Source organism: Bombus huntii, unplaced genomic scaffold, assembly GCF_024542735.1.
Source record: "Bombus huntii isolate Logan2020A unplaced genomic scaffold, iyBomHunt1.1 ctg00000181.1, whole genome shotgun sequence".
Classification (NCBI taxonomy): domain Eukaryota; kingdom Metazoa; phylum Arthropoda; class Insecta; order Hymenoptera; family Apidae; genus Bombus; species Bombus huntii.
Genome location: NW_026099417.1, coordinates 1 through 15279, shown reverse-complemented (window position 1 = coordinate 15279; position 15279 = coordinate 1). Strand labels below are relative to the sequence as shown.

Below are 15279 nucleotides of genomic sequence, written 5' to 3'. Positions count from 1 at the left end.
CACCGGCTTGGCTATGGCTACTGGTGTGGATCCAAGTATTCGGGCCATACTAGACGCTATGCAGAAGCAGAACGAAATCAAGTTAAGAAAACTGTTAAAGGAGACTATTAAAGTAGCGACTAGTCGGAGTTATCAGGGTAGTTTAGTTTCTAATAATTTGAACAAAAGCTTGGAGAAAACAGACGTTACTGTAGGAAATGAAGAAATGGTTTTGAAAGAATTTTCAAAAGAATTGCAGTCTAATGTAGAAAATTCTTATGAAAAGAAAGTATCAATTGACACCGCTTCACAGGATTATATTTTCATTAAAACAGACTTAATGTTTGATGTCAATAGCTCAACAGAATACCAGAAAGAGTCTGTGAAACGAAGGAAAGAAGATATTGCAGTATTGTATAATGATTTGTCACCATCTTCGTCACAAGATACTCAAAATTTACAAGAACGGTTCGACAAAAAAAGTAAAAGTTTAGGAGAAGCAGAAAAAGATCATAACAAGAAGGATAATATTTCAATGAGAAATATTTTGGACGGCGATACAAATAAAGAAAACCAAATTGAAACGAAGGAATTAGAAGCAGTTAGTAAATCAACTGCTGAAAATGATACAAAATCAATAGACAACGTTGAACAAAATATATCATTAGAATCCATACAAAAAGCAAGAGATAATGCTTACAATAATGAACATTTGCTTATAGAAGAAGACCAAATGATGACAGCGAAAAATGCGTGTGACACTACAGAATAAAAAACTTCAGCAGATCTTATGTCGAGAAATTTAGATGCTAATACACAAGAGAAGTCTTTAGAGAATAAAGATGACAAGAATCCATCTCCATCTATGTTAGATAGTAGTAAACGGAGCAGTCGTTATAATGTTGCTGCAAAATTTGAAGAAATTGTTTATAATCAAACCAGACAATCAAACACAAATAAAATTTTGCGAAGCGCTTTAAAGACGAAATTAATCGAAGACAAGTCTGAAATAATTAATAAACAAAAGGCATCGGAAAATGTAGAAAATAAATTTGCCAAAGAAGAAAAAAGAGGTGTTAAACAAAAATCAATTTCAGATAGTGAAAACGAAACAACTGATAAGTTCGTCAACGAAGGGAAGTTCTTTTAACGAACACAGCTAGTGATAGCGATAGGTATAAATCTGTAGAAAATGATAATGCAGTAACGGGTGTAATAGCAACTGATGAAGCGAAACATAGAGGCAGACCTAGGAGATCGGATAAAGTCGAAGTTAAAGAAGATGAAAATACAAGTGTAAATTCCGACCAATTGCGGGGAGACGTAACCGCGAGGAGAGACGTCAACGGGGGTCGTACGATTATATCAATCGACACCACGAATTGATCGATCCCCTGATTTCCGTTGAGATAATAGGGGTGATTGAGTTTGTATAACACTGTGATTCACTGAATTATAAATTATATATTTCCAACACTTTACAGATTACACTGACGTAGAGAAATAAATAGTTAACAACTTGTCGCACGAAGATGTGATAGATATGTACGCTAGAGCAGGGCTCTTATAATGGAGATTAATGTATTAATGTACTTAGCACTATAATATATTTAGGAGAGAAGATGTATGTTCGACAACACCGAGAACCGACAAAAGATTTTCGTAAAGTATGCGACTCTCGCGCTATGTGTAGACTGCCGCGTTAGGCGTTAGTTTTTAGACTGACTGTCGCTCTTTTTCTAATACAGAAGAAAAGTTCGGTGTGGGTATGCCCCTGTGCCTAAAGAACGCGGATTCGTTGTCCCCACTTTCGTTAGGAAAAGTGAGGGTAACGAACCGCGGTGTCGATTGGTCATGACCTGCACTACTGCTCGAAGGGATGAGTAGGAAGTCTCCTACCATCGTGGTGGATAGATGACTGTGTGCGTGAGGAAAACATAGCTTGTTTTATTAGAGGGCTATTCGGATTTTCCTAATGGGTGCATACCCGTTTTCTCCGTGTTTTAAGTACGTCTAATAAACCCAAGGACCTCTCTAAAAACCGACTGTGTTTCGAGAATATTTTTAAGCTTTAGAAATTCTTCAAGACAAACGGATTGAAGACACATGGCGAAACACTACAGGGAAGTGAAAGTTATGGTGGGTCCTTAGGTTTATTGAGGGTCGAAGTGACGTTACGCAGGCTGGTTGTTGTCCGGTGGTGCGAGCTGGCGCGGGCTGGCGTGCAGATGTTTTAGGCGGCGTAACAACAAGGAAGATCCTAGAAAATGAGAAAGGTGGATTAGAAGAACGAAGAAAACTCGAAGAAGATACAGAAGAAGAAACTACAGAGACAGAAGTCAATTCAAAAGGTATATTAAATAATAAGTGCGATTTACTTGATACCGAAAGAGCTATTGAAATTAATGATACGGTTCAAGATATTAAATTTACTGAAGGTAGAAGCCGCACTCAAAATGATATGGAAGATGTAGTAGAAGATTCACAAGAATTATCTAATAAAAGTAAGTTATCAGAAATAAGGATTGCACTTAACAAAATTGAATATACAAAAACTATTTTACGGAATAAAAAGAATTCATTAGAAAGAGAAAGAGGAGTAAGGGAAAAGAAGAAAATGTACAGACAGAAATTATTTAAAAAAATATATCAGATGATAAATGTGATTTGCTTTAGAAAAAAAAAAAAAAGAAATATTATCCACAAACTACATTAGGAATTTATCTATTTTAGTGAGGAGAAAGAGAAAGGATAGAGGAGTTGATCAATAGACTGTGGATTTTGAAGCGTTTATGAAAAACTTACAATTTTAATAAAATATTCAATGTAAAGTCTTTGTTATAATATTCAGATAGATAGATGAAAAAAAAACTGAATTTGCATAATTACTCATGGCTTATTGATCAATCATGCGACTCGTTCAGAGGTAACTCGAGTTGTAAAGGCGACAATTTATTAAAAATGGTATATCTGACGTACGATGCATTTGTTCGTGTAAAACTATTTAAATAAGTATAAAAATCACGCGAAAAAAAAATCTACTGAAAATAATGTTGAACTAGTTAATAATAATAAATCATATAGTGAAACACAAACCTTAAATCAAGATTTTAAGTTCAAGAAAAAAAAAAAAGAAAAAAAAAGAAGAAAGAAGTTGATAAAATGACAGCAACATGTAGCAGCAGGCGAGAGAAAATAGGCCAAATTTCTAAAAGAAGAAACGATGCTCAAGAACTCGGAATTTCTCGAGTGGATATGCTAAACAACGAATTTAATGAACAGTTGAAAGAACGTGAAACAGCAATAGAAGGCTTACATCAAATGTTAAAGCATCAATCGGAAATTCATAAAGTTACCTTAAATGAAGCAAGTTTGAAAATAGGAGAACTGCAGAGTGCAGTGTATCAATGTGCACTAAAAATGCAAGTAACGTGACGATTACTTTTAGAACACCACAAGCACCACGAAAACACAATCAAGACCAAACAAGATCAAGTTCAAAAGTGAAGTTACGTGAGCTTATTACTGCTAACGACCAAAAATTGAATTACGATCCCGAGCATCAACTCGCTGATCTTCAAGTAGAATGTTCCGACAAAGACAGGACGACACAAGAGTTCGAGAAACACATAGAGGACATGAAGGAGGAAGTGCAAAAATTAGAATTGCAACTCGACGAGTTACAAAAAAAAGAAAAACACACACGCACGTAAAAAGAGTTCAATCTTTTGGAATACAAATTGAAGAACTAACAATAAAATTAGAAGAAATAACACAGAAGAAATAAGTCACAAATATGAAATTGCCTGATGGCTGATGTTGATCGTTGACGTTTATAGCGAAAGAATTCCGTCAACGGCGCCATCTGGATCCTTGTTGAAAAATTAAACAAGCCGCAATAGCACCATTACGCTCATCACCCAGAGTAGCGTTTGTCGCTGAGTCGAGGAGCTGGAGGATTCATCATAATCAAGGACATAAATTTTACCACTTCCGGTAACGTTCTTCAGGTGATCCAGACATTCGAAATCACAACATTCTTTTCCAAGGCGAAATTTTCTGCATGGCTGTAGTAAAAAGAAATCGATCAATTGTACAGATCAATCGTCGAATTGCATGTTTGTGAATGGTTTGTGGGTGATTAGGTGGAGAGAATTGAAGAGTTTGGAGGTGACTGGAAGAGTGTTTTGGGCAAGGTAGATTGCAGAATGGTTGCGGTAGCATTGTGTTAATTATGGGTTTGTACATGTAATCTTTGTATGTATCACTACATACAACCTAACGTATATTTTTAATAATACATCAGAGTTTTAGTTATTTCATAGCTATGAATTTTATACTCTATAATCTTGACGTTTTATTTCACAGAAGCGTTTGAATATCCATAAAAATTAAATGAACCAATGTATTCATTATCTTATAGAGAAGATATATTATTTTTAATTATGTTCCAATTATTTATCATGATCCTGATTTCCTTATTCTGAAAATTTGAAAGGAAGTTTTGTAGTTTGATACTTTCAGCGACAAAGGGTCAATATTGCTTTAGTATATTTCGTCACATATACATGTATATCTATATATCCACCGAAAATGCGCTCTTGTAGACAAACGCTCGATTCGCGTCATAGCTTTTAAAGCTCGTCGCATCTCAATCCGTTGGAAAAAGTTTTTCCTGTAGCATATTTTATTTTTACGAACCAACAAGGTCTTTGTTTATTTCCTTCTTTTTTTTGCTCCAATTCCCCCATTGTTTTTTCAAGGATAGTATTTCAGAGCCATTAGTCAAGTTCATTGTAACAATAAACGTACGTTTCGGAAACATTTTGTGCTGTGAAACAGAATACACTAAAGTTTGAAGGTCACATCGATTTTCGAAAGTTTATAAATGGAGGTGTATGACAGTATCACCAGCTGTTGCTGTCCCCAAGCGCCAAAATACGTTCTGACTACTATTTTATGTATCTCACAGAAGTATGTCTTCATTCATCATCTCCCATGCCATCCACCAACGTGTTCTTAACATGTTATCTCCTAGTAAAATATTGATGTTGAGTCAGATATCCAACTGAATAATCTTTTCGGTGTCTACTATAAGACATTTAAAACCAAGGCTCGTACACACGTGTGCTTATACGTCAGATGTAATACTTAACACGAAACCTGCTTATATTAATATTAAATTTATGCATAGTAGGATGTTCGACCTTTGTAAAAATGAAATTATAATACATTTCATACAGTTTCACCGTGGAAAAGTGAATCTTTCTAGCATGTCCACGCAAATGCAGGGGAGGGGAGGACTGTGCATGCACCAAACAACTTTACGTTCGTAATTTTTCACACAAATGTACAACTGTAGGGAAAAAATTATCTCTGATTTTTCGGATGTTAGGAATCGACAATATCGCATAACGGAATGCCGTGTTCTACGTATTCTATTTTTGTTACGACGAAGTTGTGGTACAAACGAAGTCCACATAAGAATAGTACAACAAAATCGGTTGAGGTTAGGTTATCGTGCAGATATCGCGGCTTTTGCATTGGAAATCACGCAACTGCCAGTCTCGTCGTTCCTTGTAAACGAAAGAAAGGTATTGTAATCGGTCGGAATTAACATAAAACTCGTCGCATGCGACCATATGGCCTGAATGTTGAATAAACGAGAGTAGAGCGCGAGCTATGTGATTCTAACCGTTTAGGCGGAAACTAATGATTGTAACCAGAGCCGAGATATATGCCAATATTACTTTGCTCGACAAAGCGTATAAGATGAGGAGAGAATCGCGATAAGGTAGAACAAGAGACAGATATTCTCTACGTAAAGCAAGTCTGTCAACTAGATTGAAATCCTACAGCTATAACTACAGTGAATCCATATTCTGGCGAATTGTCTTTTCACAAATGAAGCTTCTGAAGAACGGAATTGATACAATAACTACTGTTCATTCATAACTACTGTTGTAAGAATCTATATATTTGTCTATCTATATCTATATATATATCGATCTATATATATTTGTCAGAATGTCATTTTATCAAAAAACCCATCCTCTGTAATCATAGTTTAACGAAGCATAATTAATAGAAGAGGTAGAGCGTTAAGTGGAGATGATTTAATCACAGTTAAGTAGATAAATCTCTATATTAGTCTCTTTAATTAAAATGTCCTACGTTTTATTTGCGTCATTTTTTTCCTTCATCCAATTTAAAATGTTTAAATAACAATAGCCTATACAATATAATTTTATGTAAAAAAATTGATTATACCATGTTTATTACAGATATTTAACATTTTTGTGTACATACAAAATTTAAATTATACCTCGCTTGAGAACAAAAATTCTATTTATTTTCCTAACATGTACTAATAATTATTGATCAAACTAGAAAAAGCTGGAGGAGATTACTTAGGAAGATTACTTAGCATCTTATATTCCTGGCAAGGCTCGAACGTTTTATCTTCCTTTAGATTTTCCTAAGTTTCCATTTCTCTGACTTGCTATTTTAGTTAGCTTAGTATACGTGCTATACATAGGTATGTATAGTGTCATGATCGCGACAGTCGTGAGTTACCCACGCTTTATCCTCCGTAAACTATTTATAAGAGAAGAACAAATTACATGTTAGAACTTTCATTCAATTTACCAATACAAATAATTTTAAACAAGAAAAAAGACCTAATGCAGTGGTTTCAACTTAAACATATCCAACAGTTATTTACGAATAAATAGTATAAATCTTTTAGCAACATGAAATTCGCGATATTTATTCAAATATTTATATTTACAGTGCGCCATCGGCAAAGAAAACGTGTTTATCGATTTTATGCTTTTGCCACGCAAACAGGGAAATTGCAACTCAAAATTGAATTCGCACTGCAAAGCGTCGACGTTACGACATCAATTACATACTTCAAAAACACCGAAGGTATCACACGGAATCAGAGAGATTCTATGAGAAGTTAAACGCATAGTCACCCTATTGGGAATAGGATTGCTTTGATTCGAGCTCAAACATAGGGAAAGCTGAAAGAATCTTTTGCGGATCTTCCTTCTTCTCTACGTTGGATTTTATACAAAACGACTTTAACCTTTTCAAGGAAATACGGAAATAAGGATTTTAGATAGAGAGAGATTTATCTGGAAAGAAATGGATAGAAAACGTAGAACCAGTTCTTGTTGGTTGAAAGATTTTTTCTCTTCGCAGAGATTCAAGCTTTAAAGAACGATCAAATATGTGCGCAGCTGACTTACGCGTGAAATTATTATTAAAAAAAATTGTTGCATTTAAAAGGATAAATATTAATTTAAATTTAAAAAAATTGTTAGTTCAATTATCATGTTTAATTTAAATTTAAAATAATTGTTAGTTCAATTATCATAAGTTTAAAGATATGTAGATATTGTATTTACATATCGAAAATCAGACAGCAATATTAATTAACACACCTAGTCAAACGCACACGTACTTTAAAACCGTGCTTTAAAATCGATATTCGCTGAAACAATACATCGCTCTGCGCTTCCAATTTGTTTTCGCACGAAGAATCAGTCCACTCATTGTTACCGTCACCATCTCTACCGTAATCTATATTACTCGAATAAATTCTATATCTTGATTGGAAAATCACATATTTTAACGAACTTCCTTATTTTTTGTTTTTTATGACTTCAATTGGCAATTTCCATAATGTTCTATAACTTGACAATAGACTGATAATATTTCAGGATATATATACATACATCATGTTTTTGAGGATTCTGTAGTAAAATATATTATAATAAATTATAGGAAAAACAAACTATTTAAGAAAAAATTACCACCTTCGAGTAATAAATTATAGAAGGTTACCAATGTAATTTAAAACTTAAAACTTAAAAATAATCTATTACACGTAACAAAGAAAAAGATTTCTTCGCAAACGGTAACTCGAAAATTACAGCCATTGCTGTAGAAACATAGTTTTACAGGGAGAAGAATTTCGCTAGAAACTCTCGACGATGTCACATCAAGCGAAAATTCAATAAAGCGATTACTAACCATACTACCAGCGGCAATCGTGTTACGGCAATTCGTAAATAAGTTAGTCTTCTATTTGCAGAAACGTCTCTGGCAATATCGTCACACTCTTGATTACGTCGGCGCTATCAAATGGTCTTTGGAAGAAAGTTTTCCATTATCTACTTTTGCCCATGGCGTCGTTCCAACAAATGAATTCGAGTTCTGAATCGCTTTGTCTCGTATTACCGCTCGTATTACCGCTCGTATTACCGAATTGCTGCTTCTCACGACTAGCAAAGTGTTTCGCAAAAAAAAAAAAAAAAAAAAAAAAAAAGAAAAAAAAAAAGAAAAAAAAAAAGAAAAAAAAGAAGAAAAAAAAAGAAAAATGGTATCGGAAGGATAGAAAAAAAAGCGGTGGCCTACATCAAGCAATCTTCATGCCGATAATGCATTTATTATTCAGTTCGTTCATTTTCTATCGCGTAACAGACACTGGGATAACTGACAGAACGAGCGTATAAATCTTGCATCTCTCGACCTGACTTCTCCCGATGGAAAAATATTTACTGGTCTGGAATCGTGCATCGCTAATTAGTAAAAAGGTAATAAGCAAGAAAGCAATTATACTACCGGATTGGTATTTCTATTTTATTGGAGATTAATTAACCTGAGTAAACCAACAAAAACTTATCGAAAATCAATCGAAATTAAATCACCTTTTCAAACAGGCTATAAATAGCCAACTAATATTTGCAGTAATAAACTTCACTTTCGAATAAAGTATACGCTCTATAAATTGTAAATTGATAATTTCGTTATTATATCATTTTTCTTAGTCTAAACTGGATTCAGTGAAAAGAGCTTTCAATTGAATTACACACTTCATTAGTTTATGAATTATATTCGTTACCATACGTACAAAAGAAGGGTGACTGGTTTAAAAATTCAAAGGGTAGAACCTCCAAGCTCACGATTGGAAACAGATTCAGTTCAATGGTTTAATTTGCCATTTAATTGAATTCTCTGGCAATTTCAGCGAACTGTGGGCTTTAGAAGTGTCCAGCATTCAAAGGCAAGACCTCCTCCATCTTTCTCTTTCTTTCAGTTCCAACCTCAAGTAATTGACCTGTTAATTCGACGCTATATTTACATGCTCGCAAGGGATTCAGACGACTTCATTGCGTTAAATTCGCAATTTAGCAAACACGAATGTCTCAATCAATTTGTAGTTCGAAACAAATAAAAGATAATCAATTTTTCAAAATAACAATCGATATGTTCAATGCATTTGTCGATGCGTTTGATCGTTATGTTCATTTAGCATTTTTATAATAAAAGCGTAGAACACATGTACATACACATAATATTCCATGAAATGATTTATACAGACTATGAGTCTCGTTTTATCATATTATAAAAGAATGAATTTTTCCCAATAAATGTAACTTCATACAAAATCTCGTTTAAAAAATTCAGTTTTTATTCTCATCAAATTAATTTAATATCGGAATATGTCATTTTAGTCGTTATAAAAATTTTATGTCAAAAAGCGTTCACAGATACATATATAAATAAATGTCCAATCCTATGCATTTATTTAAGCTGAAATCTGAACTTAAATATTTATTAACAATATTCTGACGAATATATAATGAAAGATAAAAGCAGCTTTATTTTTTTTATAGGATGGCTCATGCTTTTTATTCATTTTATGTTTTTCGTTGTCAGCGCGTAACTACCTATCAACCGCATGAATGCCAGGTTTTACTACTCAGAAGCGAAGAAGCGAAGAAGCAAATATACGTTAGCTTGCATGGAAAAACGTTAGATACATATAAAAGTCATAACGTAGCTATTTACACCTATTTACATGGGGAATATTTATTTTTGTATGAAATATTTTTGCTTCTGAATTCTCATTATAAATGTACGTCCATTTCCTACGTTAAAGTACGTCTCTGCTTTGAAAACCTTCATTTAAATATAACGGTTAACAAAATATTATTAGAGAAATATTAAAACGAGACGCTAAAAGAACATTTTAATAAAGTACAAATGATTATTTGTTCTTTATTAAATTGCACTGCTGTAACTCTAATTTTATTAAATTCAAAATGAATCATTTATAAACTGAACCGGAATATAAAATTTTATTCCGCAAAAATCATAAAGTTGAAAGTTAGGAACGAATAACAAATGAATAACCTAGTTTCATTAAAAGGCACGTATACGCCAATCCGCGTAATAACTTTGACACTCCAATTATTATAAAATATGTATCCTTAAGGGATTCTTTTGCGCGAATGCAAAATACTTTTCATACGTGCAACTGAATAAATGGCGCGTGATTTTCAATATTTCTTTTTGTAGAATTTATAACAAAGTAACTTTTTCACAAATGTTTTCGCTAACATTTTTACAACGTAAATGTCTTCTTTTGTAATTAATAATTTCAACATTTCTCTGAACAGTTTCGTTGCGATAAAAAAAATATACAAAGCTTATGACGTACTTGTTTAAAAATATTTATACGGAACAAGACTTTGAATTTGTCAGACCAATCGTTCTAACGAACGAATAAATTAAACGACTCGTAACAAAAAATTATTCCTGTCCATGTTTCTCTTTGTAAAAGTAATTCAAGGCAAGTTAGATGAATCGTTGTGTACCCTATTCGCGTAGCATGTGCTTTAACGACCAGCGTGCAAGCGTTAACGGTGTGCTTTAGTTTCTCTCTGGTTGTGTTAAGTGTTTAAGTAATGAGCATATACTCACTACGGGCGGGTTGCATACGATCGACTGGCACCACTTCAGCCTCGAATTATAGCAGGTGCAGAAACTGCAAACCGAAGGTCCCGGCTCAAACGTAAGATCATGTCGAATGGTTTCTCCTTGAAAGTCAACACAGCTGTTTGTAACATCTGAAAACGATTCTCAGCTTGAATATCTTTGCCATTCGACGGTCGTACGCGCAGTTACGTTAACCGTTTCAACGCCACTCAGCGTGATCATGCTGTACACGTAGTGTGGTGAACTGTGTCGCGATGTTTGGTTACGATTGTCAATTCACAACGCGCTCGGTTCCGAACGTAGCTTGCCGCTAGTCTATCAGAGTTTCCTCTCGTAATTACTTTTCTTTCAAATAATCGTAAACCAAATAAAGAAAAAACTAATGTATAAATTACCTCTTGAATTGGAAAACCAATTACAGAACGTCACACAAACAAAAGGTAAAGCACGAATATTTGGCAACCTTTTGACTCTTTAGTGTAACGTTTCTGATATAGCTGATGAAGTGAAGCGTGAACGCGTTGAACGGTATGTTTCGACAAAAAAAAAAGAGCAGTGCAATCGAGTTGATCGGCACTTCTCGTAAATAAATAAACGAAGCGCTATTGCGCTTCATGGTACAATCCGATACGGATTTTTAAAACATCCCTGATACTGAAACGGCTAATAGCGTTACGAAAACGATCGCGCCAGGAAATTTTTGTTCAACGGATCCGCATTGCGGCTGCCACGATGCTTTTACGTAGCATTGATGCTTCATCGATGAAGCACGATTGAAATTGGATATTCGATTTCTTACTGGGGAGAGAGTTTTCATATCGTGTTTACTGTTTCACTTCGCAAGTGTGCTTTACAGTATACGTTAGAACTTGAAATCGAGCTATTTGAGTTAAAGTAGCTTGTAGCTTGAAATGACGTTTAAAGGATATAAGAATAGAAGGCTAAGAAGGCTAAAATTCAAAAGTGTATATATACATTACTAATATATAATGCCTATAATATATAATATAATAAATAATAATGCCTATATATTGGCTAATTTATCAATTAATTAAATCCGTGTATATCAAGTTTTCTATAATTTAGTACTTTCGTGTAACTACAGAAATTTGATGCAATATAAAACTTGATTAAAACAGCGATTCATTAGGAAACGAGAATAATGATGCAAATATTTTTTGTAGCCATTATATAGGATTTCGATCGCATAATTAATCAGTATCAACTTACCAATCTTTACAAACTGGAAAATATAAAGAAGAACCGACACTATTATGATTACCGCAATTATGATTGCTTTCACGTACACGTTCATTGTTGGTAAAAAATTTCGATGACAAGCGGAAACAAATCAACAATCCAGAAATATCTGCAACAGAAATCAGAATACACTCGTTTTCGCATGGTTGGATCAATTTCGCGTGGGACTAACCTGATTGAACCTAACGCGGGATAATTGCTCAACTCACGACCTTAACCAGCCCGCTTGATTCTCTGTAAATGCTTGAAATTGACGCTTGGATTCTTTCCAGATTAACTAGCTTTGCCCTCCCCCCCCCCCCCCCCCCTCCCGTTATCTATTTTCTTAGATCGACTTAAACTGCCGCAACATATTATCTTTCTTCTTTTCTTTTCTTTTCTTTTCTTTTCTTTTCTTTTCTTTTCTTTTCTTTTCTTTTCTTTTCTTTTCTTTTCTTTTCTTTTCTTTTCTTTTCTTTTCTTTTCTTTTCTTTTCTTTTCTTTTCTTTTCTTTTCTTTTCTTTTCTTTTCTTTTCTTTTCTTTTCTTTTCTTTTCTTTTCTTTTCTTTTCTTTTCTTTTCTTTTCTTTTCTTTTCTTTTCTTTTCTTTTCTTTTCTTTTCTTTTCTTTTCTTTTGATCTTTTAAAGCCCTAAATCGCTGGCTATTATATTTTGTACACTCAATTACTCTGTAAGTCATAAGTACATATGTTTTACAACGTTATTTGTCATATTTCAGTTAAACCCCAGAAAAGCCAGAAATATATTTGCAGCGTGTTTTAACGCATCCCTGGCAAAGATCTCAAAAACGAGTTGCGACACAATTTAAAGCGACAAATAGCACCGCGTGTCTCGTTGTGGTAACACACGGTTCGCCAGCTTTTTAAAAGCGCTCTCCGTTTGCTTTTTCCTCTCTTCCCTGTCTCTTCGTTTTTTTCTTCACGAGCAAAACCATTTTCGCGAGGACGAGAGTACGGAAATGACGTACTGGCAATTTTGTTTTGTGATAATACAAGCAGCTCGGTTTCAGTGAATTAAACTTGGCCCCAAGCTTCTACTTATCCCTACCTTCCTTTCCTTTATTTTCCCTTCTATATCGGTTTTGCGGTTTTCCACATTTCCATCACAATAAACCATGTTTTTTCTCGATTTTACATGTTAGCCAATGATTCACGGCAAAAGCGTCGACTGTAAAAATATTTGTAGTTGCAATAGCAACAAGTATGTTTTCTCAAATAGAAAATATTGGGAGCGTACACGCTGGCAAAACAATTCATGAATAGCTCGTCCTCTGCTTGTTATTTGTTTCGATACTGTTAGCAAACAAATTCATGAAACATACTGGTATAGCGTAAAATGAACATAAAAGTTTTGCGTACACTTGAGAGCTGAACTTTGGCTGTTATACGTATATTATATATATACGCACACAGTTATGTATATGTATATATATATAGAAAATTCCTTAGAACTTTGAGCTTAATAACATATTAAAATCATTAACATTAAGGAGGTGAACTTTACTTACTAATTACCAAAGTTTCTTCCGCCAAATAATACATAAAAATTGAAAAAGATAATGTAACTAGTTTTAACTTTTTTTTGTGTTATAATTTGAATCACTCGATTTATCCGACTGAGGATGGTCGATCGCAATCTCAATTTATACATATTCTCATCGCATGAAATAGATCACATGAGGGATTTTCAAAAGTCGATGGAATATTAATGGCGATTAATTATTTACAGGTGTATTCTGTGCGGCTAGAGCAGTCTCCTAATGAATGATTGAGTACCAGGAATGTTAGCGGTAAACAGGATTACGGCTATGAATGATTCTCTAATGTGTATATTAGAGATGAATTTGATAATTTATCCTCATAATATGCAATCCGCTTTTAAGTGGAAATCATAATTAACAATTTCTGTTTGATCAAATATGAAGAGCAGATAAATCGATACGCTTAAATCAATATCAGAATTTCTTAACATTTTTATCAAATATTTTAGCACTTTTCCAATTTAATATAAAATAATATAGAATAACATAACTGTCATTTCTTTATAAAGCGAAAGAAACTTGGGACAACCTAATAGGAATTTACTTTTATTATCCATTATAAAAATGGATTGTTAATCCTCTAGGAGATACGAACAATATAATTGCAATTAATAAGGAATAAGCTAGCATAACTTAAACCAGCTTTTGCAGAAAGCTATTAGCTGAAGATGTTTATTAAACAATGACAACATGAATTTTCTTAAGTACCCCATTTGCTACTTAATCTACTTCGTAAGTACTGTGTGTCCTAGCCTTCAAAGGATGCAATTTTAACCAGAATGTTTCACATTACCTACAATTACCGTATTGTTTCCTTGTAATATAATTTATATTTACATTATCTACGTTACGTTACATTCTACGCGTTAATGTAATGTGATTTTTATTTCTAATCGAAGTTATTTAAAATTTGTAGTATCTGAATAAAAAATTAACAGCCTGCAAAAACTTCACAGAAGCATTAGTATCTTCGAAACTATTGAATTCAAATGGCTAATATTCTTTAACAATATGCACTCGACGACGTTTATCGAGAGAAGTATGTGACGTAATAGTTAAACTTTCAATTCATATACATATATCGTTTATGAAAAAGTAGTCATTCTGCTTTTGTGATCTGTGACACACTATAAATTCTCATAAGCTAACTAACGCGTAATCTTCTGTAACGTATTAATATAATATAGGTATGTATATCTCGACTTTGAGCAACCAATTGGTGATAAATAAGCTTTAGTACATACACGTACTTTCTTACACGTAACAAGAGACCAGTTAACATCTCTGCTCTTAAAAGAAAAACGAAAGAAACTGTGAAAAGCTGCAGAGTTCAGGTCGAATAACACCAGCTCAGATAAATGACCCTCTAACTTACCTTTGTCCTCATCGACGTCAGTGATTTTAAAGCTAGTTATAAAGTGCACTTCTCAGCCAGCGTCCACGGCAGTCAATATTATTTAACGGGTCTTAACGCGATGTAAAAAGGGAAAAAGGAGGAAAGAAGGAACAGGGAAGCAAAGAGAAGAAACGAATTTTTCATTTTCTCGAAACTGGATCAAGTTTCAGGCTGCTCGCCAAAGAGTCTGTAGCTAACGAGACAAGATTAGACAAACCGCGCTTTAAAATTTCCACAGAACTATAATAATCCTCGAAATCAATACGATTCGTCGATCCATCGCCTGATTAAAAAATGAGATAGGATGAAGC

The 15279-nt window shown here is 33.8% G+C and overlaps 1 long non-coding RNA gene across 1 annotated transcript; it reads right to left on the bottom strand.

The window, feature by feature from the left end:
• Positions 1 to 2000: 2000 nt before the first annotated feature.
• LOC126877526 (uncharacterized) lies at positions 2001 to 10982 on the bottom strand. Its single transcript, XR_007695093.1, has 3 exons — positions 10759 to 10982; positions 2101 to 2239; positions 2001 to 2024 (listed from the first exon to the last, which is right to left on the bottom strand). It is a non-coding gene; the product is annotated as an uncharacterized LOC126877526 (long non-coding RNA).
• Between the last annotated feature and the right edge of the window lie 4297 nt (positions 10983 to 15279).